The sequence below is a fragment of the Gorilla gorilla genome, chromosome 1, assembly GCF_029281585.2.
Source record: "Gorilla gorilla gorilla isolate KB3781 chromosome 1, NHGRI_mGorGor1-v2.1_pri, whole genome shotgun sequence".
NCBI classification, from domain to species: domain Eukaryota; kingdom Metazoa; phylum Chordata; class Mammalia; order Primates; family Hominidae; genus Gorilla; species Gorilla gorilla.
In genome coordinates, this window is record NC_073224.2 from 145,828,543 (window position 1) to 145,842,219 (window position 13,677).

Consider the following 13,677-nt stretch of genomic DNA (forward strand, 5'->3'; position numbering starts at 1 on the left):
TGAGGAACTGTGTTTTGTCTGTTTTATGACTGCTCTCTCAAGTCCCAGGAAACTCACTTTCAGCTTGTCTTAAAAAGCAAGCTGAAGGCTTTTAAAAATGAAGCAACATGAAATAAGACACCGCAGTTTCTGGCACAGTCCACGCTTAATCCCTTTCAATGTGTGACTTTCCGTGGAAAGTTACTCTACGATTTTCCCAGCTCGTCAGGGTGGGGCCCCAGAGTGAGTATGAAGGGTCAGAGCCTAGGGATGCCACCATCAGTGAGAGCCCAGGACCCCAGAAAAGGTCTCTTGGCTCACCACACTGTAGGAAAAATAAAAAGCAATGTAGTCCAAATGTCTCTATCCAAAGTTTCAAAAAGAACCTGATTTTAGACACGCTCCTTGACTTGTTTTCAGAATCAGACAGAAGAGTGAGGCAACAAAGGTCCCTTATTCCAGGCAGCTGAATACCAGCACAGCCAGGAGTCCAGTGCTGGTGTTTGCAGAGCCACCAGAGGCTCCCTCTCAGGTGTCCAGGGCCCGCATGCTTTGTAGAATGGGCAGAATGAGCAATGTCTGTGCACCTGGGCTTTGCAGGCAGGGCCTGGGTACCCAGGTTCATGCAATCCTCTCATCACCATGAAGGGAGCAGCATCATTCTTCCCTTCTTGAAGCACCTTGGCCACCAGTATAGGTAAATTTACCTCCCAGGACATGACCATTGATTCTGGGATGTCAATGCCAGAGATAGTAGGGTAAATCGGCACCTGGGTAAAACTTTCCATCGGAGACTAGAACCAAAACTCAGGACACTGGCTTCCAAATGTTTCTTTATCAGACAAGAAAGACCAAGTCTTTCCTTACGTCTTCACATGCTGCCTTGGCAAATGCTAGCATTCAGAAACCCTGGGCTACCTTGACCTGTCGCCCTTGCAGACCTCAGACGGGTCCTGGGGACTTGCTTTCTACGTTTCTGTGTGCAGGCACTCAAACTGCATCAGGCACCTGTGAAGGGCCGGGCACTGTGCTGAGGCCAAGGCTCCAAATGTGAACCTTCCACCCTCACTGAACTCACAGCCAGACCAGAGACAAGCAAACAGGACATTTCACAGCAGTGCAGCCTAGAGAGGGCCAACACCAGCAGCATTTGTCCCCCCGAGCAGTAGCTTTTAGAAGCTTCCCCAGTGATTCAATGTGTCCTACAAATGCCTGGCCCCCACTCCCAGAGATTCTGAGTCAGCTGGCCTAGGGTGCAGCCTTGACTTCACTGTGTTACTTCCCAGATAAGTCCAATGTCCGGCCAAGATTGAGAATCACTGACCTAGAGTTTAATTTACCACCTCAGTCTCTATAGACCACGCATAATAATAGTACCCCACACACCTCTGAGGGTCCAAAGAACTTTCATTTGATCACCCATGAGACCACCGTGGTGTGGAGATGCTTTCTCTCTCCTGTTCTCTTAACAAAGCTGGTGAGCGACAGAGCCTGCAGTGGACCGGGAGACGGCCCAGAGGAGAAAGCTCTGCGGTAGCCGGCCTCAGTTAACCTCGGAGCACCACCCCTACCTGCTCTCCTCTCACTCCTGCTTCCGTCTCGGTGGAGAAAGATCCAACTGAAGCAGGACACATCTAGTCTTCTGGTGCCTTTAAAATGTACTTTTCCATTTGACAAATGGATTACATTAAAAACAAAAATTTACAAAAAAAAAAAAAAAAACCTGAAAGAAATTGCAGGCATTAAAATGGGACTTTGCCTTTATTGCTCCTGGGCCCATCCTATTTGGGTTTTTAGAAAAACAAGCCTGAGGCAGGCCCAGAAAGGCTCAGGGCAGACCCTCCGACCCTCTGAAAGGAGCATCAGCCAGGCTGGGGCTGCTCCGGGGCCGGGGAAGGGGCCCCGCTGGGACGCGGCTGTTATTGCAGCTGGTTGGCGCGCAGCCATGCTTAGCTGCAGTGCGGGAATGCTGGGCCTTCTGTTCTGGGCTGTTTCTCATACGCACGTAGGCCAGTGTATAAATAAGGTTTTATTAAATGCCAAATGAGTTCTCATTAACAAAGATAGAGGGAAAATCTCAGTAAACCACTGTGAGTGGTTTACTGAGTCTGCACACTTTGAGTCAGGAGCTGGGGGTGTGAGTGCAACCTCCGAGACATGGGAACCTGTGGAGCCCAGAGAATCGGAGGGGGGCGCTGGGGTTAGCACCGACTGAGACCAGCTGTGTTTTCTCTCGGTTCCTTGGAGATCAGAAGTGAGTGTTGTCATCTTCAAACAATCCAAAGGCAGTATCCATGGCCTTACTACATCCCTCCCACACCATCCCACCCATCCCCGCGCGTACACTCACACACTCATTTGCACACTATCGCACACGCTCACTTGAGTGCGCACACACAGATTGGTGACCTAGGTGGACTGGGAGAGAAATAAGAGCCGAATGACTGGATTTTCTCCGAGGAAATTTATTAATAGCCCCTCTTGGTTTCACCTGAAGGAGCTTGTCTTCACCTGCGGCCTTTGCAGGCTTAACGCCCCCCAGCTTGAAACCCAGAAGCTCAGACTTGGGCCCAAGGTATTATTAGTGCCAACACTACCTGAAATGTTTCGCACCTCATAAAAAATGGTGTGTCAGTTTCGGGTGAGAGGTTGGGACGCTTCCCATCTGATTTGGCCCAAGGCATGCATGCCCCTCCTCCTCCTTCCCCTCCTCCTCCCCCTCTTCCCCCTACCATCCTTCCTGTTTTCTCTCTAACTCTGGTGCACAGCTTTGAAATCTTGCTGAGAAGCAAATCTGTCCCTTCTGCTTTGAATGTTTATTTGTGGAAGTTCGGCAGGGGAACCGAGGCGTGTGCCAAGACCTGCCATGCTGCTGGGAAGTCTGAGTCTCCCTCCCTTCCCCCTCCTAAATGCTTGTTGATAGAGAAAAGTCAGCCTCCTCGGCATTTGGGCTCACGGTTTTCCTTTGAAAATGCTTCCAGTGTGGCATGATTCAGCTTTCTTTTCTGTCCCCCAACCACTGCTCTGTTGTCATTTTTACTTTTCTGATTGCATTTTATCCGTGTCTCTTTGACTACGGGGTGGCTGGACGTTGAGTTCCAGGAAGAAAAGGGCCCAATCTTGGGGTTCTGGCTACATGCGCCTATCAATGTCCTGTTTCATTCTTGGCTCTGGTTCCCTGAATTCCTGAGTCACTGGGGAGAAGCGTGGGTGGACCGCCCCCTACCCAGTGAGAGTTGCCACAGTTGCTGCTCTCCTGGGTCATTCGTTGCAGATTGTTAAACTTCACCTATGCATTTCAACTTTCGGATGGATATTGCTGCATCAAGTGTCTGGGAAAACCCCCACATCTACAGGATTTTACAGTGAGGTCCCACTAACGACTTGACGTCATGACTTCCTCATTCTTTCCAATTTCTCCCACTTCTCCGTAAGGGTTTTGGGAAGGGGAGAAGAGAAAGGAGTGATTCCCGAGTGCCAGTACCAGGGAACAGCAGGGCTGTTGGGAGGAAACAAAACTAAGTCAGGAAGGTTTTTGTTGTTGTTTTTGGGGGGGTTTTATGAAAATATTCAAGCCACAGCAAGTATATTTGATTTATAGCATTAGTATTTTTTCTGCCTGCATCTACAAAAATCTTTACCTATTACAATCAAAATATCCTCTGGGTGGAATGGATTTCAACAAAGAAGAAATAAAAATGAAATAGAAGAGAGGCCCCTTCGTGCACATTGAGCCTACTGGCTGGATTGTCACTTGCCTGCCTTGATGTCTTTTCAGCTCCAGGCAGGCAGTAGGCCAGGGCTTATTTTCATGACAGATCAGATGTTGCTTTTATGGATTTACAAAGAAAGAAATACTGAGAAGTCAAAACTGAAGTCACTTAAGACAAGAGCAGGCCCCCGGGAAGGCTGCCATTGAGGATAATGAGTCCTGGGGTCCTGGCCTTTGTTCAGTAAATACGCACTAGGCGCCTACAATGTGTGCACCAATGTGTGAGGCGTCAGGTTCTCTCCAGGGTCAGTTGGTTTTAAGAAAGGTTTTGGCTTCTGATATGTTTTATCTCTACAGAACAGTAGCTCTTAACCTTTCTTATGGGTTAGGATTACCTTCGAGAATCTGACTACAGCTCTAGACCTGTTCCCTAAAGAAAACTAAGTTCACAGGGACACACAGGATGGGGCTCATGGAGCAGCTGAAGCCAGACCCCAGGTTAATAGCCTTTACATTAAAATGTTTTTCTACCTACCACTAATATGCATTCTTTACTAAGAGGTCTCAATATACACCGATTCTTCCTTAACTCTGTTTATGAAGCATTCAGCATCCTCCCTGCCCCCTTCAGCATCCTCCCTGCCCCTTTCAGCATCCTCCCTGCCCCCTTCAGCATCCTCCCTGCCCCTGAGCACAGGATCCAATGGTGTGAGGACCACAGGCCTGGGCAGCTGCTGGGGCATACAGGCATCTCTTAGTGGCTGAGAGACTGGGCCCTAGATCTATGTTGGCTCCTAACTTGCTGCCATTTAAAGGAAATCTTAGCCTCCCATCCGTAAAATCGAGAAAATAAGACTTGTCCTACACAGCTCATGGAATAGTAATGAAATTCACATTAGAGAAGAGATGGAAAAACACTTCGAACAAAAAGCATTTTGCTCTTATGAAAGCACAGCCTCTTTTGAGAGGCCCTTTGCTCCCCATTTCTCCTTCTTCAGACCCCCCAGACTAGGAGAAGGTCTGTCTCATGGAGTGACCTTTTGGCTGCCTCTAGATTCCAAGCTCAGTTTTGCTTTCATTAACCACAGATACTGGGACGGACAGAAAAAGACCTAGTTTCTGTTGAGCCAAAGAGTCTCATAACTTGTCTGTTCACATACCCAAGAGCCCACCCTCTAGTTGAGACACTCAGTTCCCTCTCATTCTGGGAGACTGCGTGTCTCTGTGACCTCCTGGTAGAGACCATTTGGCATGTCCCCCAACCCCCCAGTGATTGAGTCTGAATTCTCCACTGATGACGCATTTCCTAGCACTCAGGGTGTCCCCTCCTGGTTGCCCCCTCACCACTGAAGCCCGCTTCCTCCCTTTTCATTTGATGCTTAACAACTGTCAGGTTGCAAGAAACATGCTTCAAATCCACATTCTCCCAGTTGCCTAGCAACAACTTCCCTCCCGGATAAATGTGGGTTTCCTGTAGCTCAGCCCAGGACTGAACACAGCAGCACACACTTCTGTCCACTGCTTCAACTGCTTTTCACCTCTGGTCTGCATGCCTTCAAGACTGCAGCTCACCCCTCCCTTCAGAACCTTCCATAGCCTGCAGAGGCCATGTCTGCCCCAAAAAGACACATTGAACCTGAGGCTACTTATTTACCCTTGTGTTAGGTATATCCTCAACTTAGAAATTAATACTGTTTCCAGATTGTCTTCTTTGAATCACAGAAAGTAAAACAACAAAACATTCAATGCTTAAGACATTTCATGTGCGGTTGGGTGACATCTGTTTGATGAACACATTTGATCCAAAGCATCAGAAATACTATGCAAACAAGACTTTTTAGGAGGTGATAAACATGTCTGTTCTACTTAAGAAAAAAATATTACACAGTCCCAAGGGAGAGACATGGTTTTGATCCCAGACAACCCAAGCAGAGGCCTCTTAGGGCCGGAATCATCTTGGCTGCTGCCTAGGACCTTATATCAATTTCTTAAGCACAGGATCAAGGCCTAAGGGCCCCTTAGACTGACCTCAGTTAGTAGAGGCAGATCTCTTCACAGCCTTATCTTCCTTAGAGGTCTAGTCTGACCTTGAACTTCAGCTGGCAGTGCTGTTAGCTGTGATGTGTGACATGGAAGAGTTATTTGTTACTTGGAAAATTAAGAGAACTTATTTGGCATAGGAAATGTGTGTGTGTGTGTGTGTGTGTGTGTGTGTGTGTGTGTGTGTGTGTGTGATGATGTTTGCCATTTTGATCTGTGACCTTTTTTTCCAGAAATAGTTTCACAGTTCCATTCCAACTAAACTTACAGTCTCTTCCGGTTCTTTGACAGAAACAATTCATGTGAATTTGAACAGATAATAGGGAAGGGGGAACCAAAAGAAGAGGAGAGCCCTGGGAAAGTTATCTTATAATTTATGGCAACCTCAGTAGGCAACTGTGAACAGGTACATATGGAGGGCTCCCTCGGGACCAGGCAGTATTCAGAGATGTAAGGTGTGAGGACCGGACCCTCATCATTTACCATTCCCACTAAAAAGAGCTGGGAAGGAAATTGTAGCTGTAGCACCAGGCACATAACTAGAGCTTAGTAACTATTTGGTGAAGGAATATTATTAAATTATTAACAAGATGGAAAAAAGAGTATTAACCACACAAAAATGCATCTCAAGCTATTGTTTCTCTGTTCCCTTTCCCCCAAATTCCTGGTCTTGCTCTTATCTGGCTGTCTCTCTAGTCACTCTTTCTTGCTGACTCTCTTCACGTTCCTTTCTCCACCTGGAATTCCCGGGCCCTCCCCTTTTACTTACAGACACTGTCCTCACTCTCACAGTCATCAGTTTGTCTCTTTACAAACCTCAGCTCAAGTGTCACTTCCCCATCCCCTGGTGAAACCGACTGCTCCCTCCCTGTAAGTCACCATGATGACTGCTATATATAGCCCTCATGGAGCCTAAAACCTCAATAGACACAGTCTCTTTCGTACTCTGTTATAGTTTATTTACTCATTAATTACCACAACACATATTATTGAGCACCTACTGTGTACCATGCCCAGAAGATAAAAGACAAACAAAATAAAACCTATTCCTATGCTTAATGAGTTTACAGTCTAGTGGAGAGATAGATACATTAAAAAATAACAGCAAACCAAAATAAAAGTGGTAAATAAATGCACTGAGAAAGACAGGAATAGCTAGGAGGGGCACCTAACCCCTAGGGAAGGAAAGCTGGAAGAGCATGGTGATGGGGGAAGAAGGCTTTCTGGAGAAGGTGAGGTAGTTTGAAATGAGTTGACTCTGGCCAGTAGGTGTAGAGTGAGAATGGGGTGAGACAGGGTGGGTTGGTCATTTTGATCCATTAGTCCTCAAAGTGATAGGACTAGTGGCTAAGGACTGCAGGCTTTACAGAAGCCTACAAAACTATTTGAGATTTGAAGTTTTTTTTTTTTAATTGGCTCCAAAAGAAAATGAAAAAACTTTAGAATTATAATGAATGAATATTAAATGAATATTTAAGGAAGGTAATTTTATTCAACTTCATTGTTAAATTTAGTTAAAACAGGCCCTTGAGTTTCATTCAACACTGTTTTATCATACCGTTGATGAGAGAAAACAAAACTGATTCCTGGCCAGGGCCACTGTCAGCGTGGGGTTTGCACATCTTTCCCATGTCTGCTTGGGTTAGCTCCAGGTACTCCTGTTTCCCCCACATCCCCAAGATGTGCCCATTAGTGGAAACGGTGTGTCTGCATGATTCCAACGTGAGTGAGTGTGGGTGTGGGAGTGAGTGCCCCTGCCATGGGAGGGCATCCTGTCCAGGTTAGATTCCTACCTTGTGCCCTGAGCTGCTGGGATGGAATCCAGCCACCCATCACTCTGAACTGAAATAATTGGGTGAATAATTATCTTACTTTTTAATTAATCTTTAAAAATGTATGTATAGTTCACATGTATTTCAATATTTAATATTAGAAGTATTTTAGTCTTTATTTTGAAGTTTGGTGATTTATTGTAACCAGAAACAAGCTATAGAAACTTAATTTTGGGCCAAGTGCAGTGGCTCACGCCTGTAATCCCAGCATTTTGGGAGGCCGAGGCAGACGCATCACTTGAGGTCCGGAGTTCAAGATCGGCCTGGCCAACATGGTAAAACCCTGTCTCTACTAAAAAATACAAATTTTAGCCAGATGTGGTGGGCACCTGTAGTCCCAGCTACTTGGGTGGCTGAAGCAGGAGAATCACTTGAACCTGGGAGGCGGAGCAGTGAGCAGAGATCGTGCCACTGCACTCCCGCCTAGGTGACAGTGTGACACTCCATCTCAAAAAAAAAAAAGAAAAGAAAAGAAAGAAACTTAATTCTGGTTTATATCAATTAGCCTGTGGTAAAATTAGTTTCATTATAGCCATTTCACTTAGTTGAAGTTTCCAATAACCTGTGGATGAATTAAGTGAGGATTTACTATATTCATAAAATCTTAAATTCCAAAGCCTGTTTGCAGTTCAGGTTTTTCCACTTTACAAACACTTCTAAGTATTCACAATGATTGCTTAAAATTCATACCAGATAAATCATTAAATAAGTTGTTCAAAGTCAAATAATTTCATAAGTAAAAATTAGGAGCTTTTAGAAAACTATACCTACATAGACCTAGACCTATAGATAGACAGAGATCTGAATAGATATGGACACAGATGCTTTCCAAAGTGTTCATGTGATGTGTGGTGGAGTTTCAAGACCAGAGTGTGCCTGGGGCCTGCAGAAGTAAAGGAGAGGGGATGGAGAGAAGATTGTCCACATGGCCATGGCAATCTCCCACCCACACTCAAGTGAGGAAGACAGGAAACAAATTCAGAAAGAAGAGGAAATAATCAAAACTGATGGGAGCTTGTGACTGATTTACTTATGCCCAGCCTCCCTGGAGACATGAGTGTGGCTGTTCCTTAGGTTGTGCCTCTGGGCTCCTACCCCCTCTTAGATGCCTTCCTATTATCTAGGACCTGGTTGCTTTTTGTCTGCATAGCTTCTTTGGATTCCAGTGTTTGATGCCAGCTTCCTCCTAAAGTAGCCTTTCAGATGTCCCTTGGTTACCCTCTGCTAACTAAGGGCTCATCCTACCCCACACTCATTCCCAGCACCAATTTCTGGATCTCCAGGCTGGAGATTTAGACAATGGGATGGGAAGAACCCATGATGACTCCCAGACAGAAAGTGGCACCAGCCACAGAAAGGGCACACAGGCACAGAAGTTGGTTTGGGGTAAGACGATGTGGTCAGTTCAGGACATGCTGGATCTAGGCAGATGCCCAGCAGACAGTTGGATATGTAAGTCTGAAGCTCTGGGGAGAGGTCTAGGTTGGAGGTACAGATTTAGAAGTCATCAACAAAAAGGTAGCAGATTAAATGATAAAGGAAATGAGACTATTCAGGGAGTGTGCAGAGTGAGAGGAGCAAGGGAGGCCCTTGGGAACCTCAGCACTTCAGGGGAAGGTAGAGGCACAGTTGCTGGTGGGAAAGACAGAGAAGTAGCAAAGCAAACCAGGCAAAAGCAGTGTCACAGACGACCATGGAGGAAAAGGACATGATCAAAATGTTGAGAAAAGCAGAGAGGTTTGAAAATACAAGAAGCAAAAATGTCCACTAGACTTAAAAACCAGGAGAAAACTGGGGGGTTCTTGATAAAGCATCTTAGTAGGATGGAGAGGGTGGAAGCCAGGGAAGTGTTGGTGAGGAAGTGAAGTCACTGATTACAGACGATGCTTAAAAGAATGTGGGAATGAAGGGTGGAAGAGAGAAGTTAGACTGTAGCTAGGGAGGCATAAACGATCAGAGGTAGATTCTTTCTTTCCTGTGGGAGAATCTTGCACATATACACAGCATGACAACAGTGATGGAAGGGCTGGCGAAGCCTCAGGGAGACTCTTGAAGGTAAACCCCATGAAGGGAGGACTTTGTTTCATTCATTGCCGTGTCCCCAGCACCTGGCACAATAGCAGACACTCAATACATATTTGTCAGATGTGGGATTTTATCATTTAGAAACTGCACCTGGCTGTGAGTAACAAAAGTCAGAGAAACCGTGGGTTTCGTTTTTCTCCCCAGGCAGTCTGGAGCTGGGTCCTCCAAGAGGGGTTTGGAGCACCACAGGTTTCCTCAAGACCCCCAGGCTGCCCTGTGTTTCCCTCCTTCATCCCCAGCATATGCCTGTCATCTGGTGACCTCGAAACACCTGTGCTGCCTCCTCCAGCACACCCATGTTGCAGGCAGGGGCCAGGCAAAGGGCAGAGGGGCCTACTTCAAAAGACCATTTCCAGAAACCGCCATCCTATGACTTCTCCTGGTGTCTTTTTGGTTACCATTGTGCCATAGGCTCACCCTGTATACATGGGAGGCTGGGCCAGGCATTATGACTTTCAGCAATATTGCATAGATAAGCATCAATCTTTGTCACTGTGATGAAGCCTAGTCACTCAGTGCTAGGCAAGGTTAATGGAATGGGTTGGTGTGTGCATTATTCTTGTGGTCTTTCTTATGCTTCATGTTATACATGTATTAGGACTTTTAGGCAACAGGGGGATAAAAATGCAGAGGAGATGCATGCTATGATCTGAATGTTTGCATCCTCCCCAAAATTCATATGTTGAAATCTTCATCCCCAAGATGATGGCATTAGGAGGTGGGGCCTTTCAGAGGCAATTAGGTCATGACTGGGATTAGTGCCCTTGTAAAACCCCAGAAAGCCAGCTTGCCGCTTCCACCATATGAAGACACAGAGAGAAGATGCCATCTACGAATCAGGAAATGAGCCCGCACCATGCTATAAACCTGCTGGAGCCTTGATCTTAGACTTCCCAGCTGCCAGATCTGTGGGAAATAGATTTCTGTTGTTTACCCAGCTTATGGTATTTTGTTGTAGCAGCCAGAGTGAACTAAGACAGTGCTGATCTCGTATTCTTGGAGGGAACCCTTAGTCTTTAGGGAAAGCAAAGCCACCATTTGGGGCAGGGTGTTCTCCAAGTGCTGCCACATATGCTGATGTGGTTAAACTGCAAACTATGGTAAAAATGTGGAGGTCTGTGGAATTGTCAATCAGGAAAAAGATATAAAAAGAAGTTAAAGTCTTGGTGCTTCTGGAAGGATACGTGCCAAATTGTTAACATTGATTATCCTTGGGTAGAGATGTGGGGAAGTTTGCAGAGACAGTTTTGCCTTGTACTTTATATAAGTAAACAGCTACTACTTCGTTGTCTTAAAAAAAAAAGCCTATGTGCTCTTCATGTGACTCAGAACTACCTAGGTAATACAATTAATTGAATTAGTAAAATTGAGTGATTATGAATTTTCAGGAAGTCATTAATTTACCACTTCTTTATTACATCCACTTCTAACAGGACTTCAATATAGGGGAATTTGACTTCAAGATAAAAAGACCAAATTTATTTACCCTTTTAAAAAAGACAACTTAAAAGCAGACTTGTCTTACAGAACCTTCCTTAGTTGGACATTGATGAGTGTACAGAAAATGCAATGGATAAAAAGCTTGGTGATACAAAGATAAAAAGTGGGGTCCTGTCCTTAATGAACATACCATTTCATGGAGTATCAGGTGTATAAACAATTATAATCAATCTGCTTGTTATTCTGATAAGATCATTTACTCACGCATCAAATATTGAGTGCCCACCACATGCCCAGCATACCTAGAAGTCATCCAGTATGATTTCTGTCTACATGGAGCATAGAGTCTTACAAGGGAGATAGATGACAAGTAAACACCGAATAATTACCAATGGTGAAGAGCACAAGGAAGGAAACAGAACTCCTAAAGAGAGCGTGGCTGGGCAGGGGTGAGCAAGAGGCATGGAAAAAGGGGCATCTAAATCTACTTGGGAGATCACATAGGTCATCATGTTAGGAATGAGACTTGAGGGATGAATAGAAGTTTGCCAGGCAAAGAAGGAATGGGGGGGAATAGAGAGCAGAGCTAGGGGCAGGAGACAGCTGATATGTGAGCAGACATAAAAAGAAGTCCATTGTGGCAGCAGAGAAGCAGGAGAGAAGGCAAGTGAGGGAGCCAGGCACCAGCTCACAGAGGTCATGTGTGTCATAACGTAGTAATGGCCTTCTCTGCTGGAGACAGTAGGGAGCCATGGAAGATGTTTGAGCAGGGAAAGCGACATGACTGGATTGGCCTGTTGGGTAACTCAGACAACAATGCATTGGAAGGGAGGGGGCTAGAGGCAAGGGGACTGGCAAGAAGGCCAGTCCTTTTTCTATGCCTATTTTGATAAAATATTCTAGAAAGGAAGTGAACAAAGGCAGTCCTAAAGAGGAAGAACAAAACAGATAGGATACTTCCTTAGTATTTGCTCATTCGACAATTTATTTTTGCATATACACTAAAACCTTTTTTATTATTAAAACGTTTTATTATAGGAAAAAAGTATGAAACTAGAGTGAATAATATAATGAGCTCCCATGGATCTATCACCCAGCTTCAACTATTATCAATATTTGGCTGTTCTTGTTTTAACTGTTCTCCACTTTTTTTTCCTGAAGTTTTTTTGAAGCAAATCACAGACAATATATCATTTCACCATATGTACTTCCCTCTGTATCTCTAACATGTAAGAACTTATTTGTTTTAACAAAATCACAATGCTATGATCGTACCCAACAAAATTTATCATAATGTCTTAATAATACCTAATACCCATTTCATGTCCACTTTCCCCCAATTGTTACAGCTGGTTTGTTCAGATCAGAATCAAAATCCACCTGTGGCCATTTTACTGCTATGTCTCTCAGGTCTCTTTTCATCTCTAATAATCTCAGGGGAGACAGGAGGGAGGATGGGCAGGACTTGGTGCTAACTTGCTTATTGACACACAGTTTTGCCTACTTGCTTCCTCCCTTCCCACCCACTCTTCTCAGCCCCACCCTTGTATGGAAAAAACAGAAATTAAAGTGCTTTGCCCAGCACCCACTGAAGCTATTTCGAAGGAGTTTGAAGAGTACTCCCGGCAAGACAAATTTCTCGGTCCAGTGCTCAGGTCAAAGAGGGGAGACGCTTCTCAGTGATGTGGTGTCAATAGCAGCTTAGCTGTTCTTTCCTCTGGAAAATTCTACCCATCTGCTTAGTAACTCCTATACCTAACAAAGCCTTTTATTTCACAATTAGAAAATAAGCCTGAAATATGAATGCTGCCTGAGTGTACCTACATTTATTCTAGAGTTTCAGGGTCAAAAGGAATACAAGGACCTCTGCATCTACAGCCAAGAAGAGAGGGACAAAGACACACAGCTACAAATGAGAACCTGGCTGGTCAAAGCCTAACTCCACCTGTTTGTCAGCATTGATGCAAGTTAGGACAGCCCAATGATCATTTAGGAGAACTGTGCTGGCAAATAAAAAGCAGAGGCTTTTGGTCCCCAGATACTTGGATGAGAGTTACAAGTCCAGCTGGTTAAAAGGCACATGCCCAGTGCTCACTTCACACCTACTCAGGAAGCACACTTGAGTTTGAAAACCACTGTCTTTACACTTAGAACTCAGTCCTACATGACTCCTCTAGGATCAGTGATTCCATCAGTTTTGAAACATGAAGCATGAAGTCAAACAGGACATGATCTTGGTTTCCAGAAAACCAGATGTTCACATCAGTCTCTGGAGCTTGGAGGCAGCACACCTGGGGGCTTCCACATCCCCTGCCGAGGTGGCAAAATCAGGAGCAGTGGTGAGTTCACATGGGCTGGGGTTTCCTGAACACTGCTGGCAATTGGAGAATCTGCAAGGGAACTTCTCCGACTCCTACCAGCAGCTTCTTTAAAATAAAGGTGATGTAGCTGGTCAAATCCTCCATGAGAGAGCAGTGTTGAATGGAGGAAGAGACACAACCTGTCTGAAAATGGCACAGAGGAAGACAGATGTAAACAATGACGAGAAGACTGCAGTGTCTACAAAGCTCCGAGGTGAACAGATGGGCA

At 45.2% G+C, this 13,677-nt stretch overlaps 1 protein-coding gene across 2 annotated transcripts in view; it reads left to right on the forward strand.

The window, feature by feature from the left end:
• Nucleotides 1–13,677, forward strand: part of ABCA4 (ATP binding cassette subfamily A member 4) — a 128,690-nt gene that overhangs the window by 23,769 nt on the left and 91,244 nt on the right. The gene's annotated exons all lie outside the window — the stretch shown is intronic.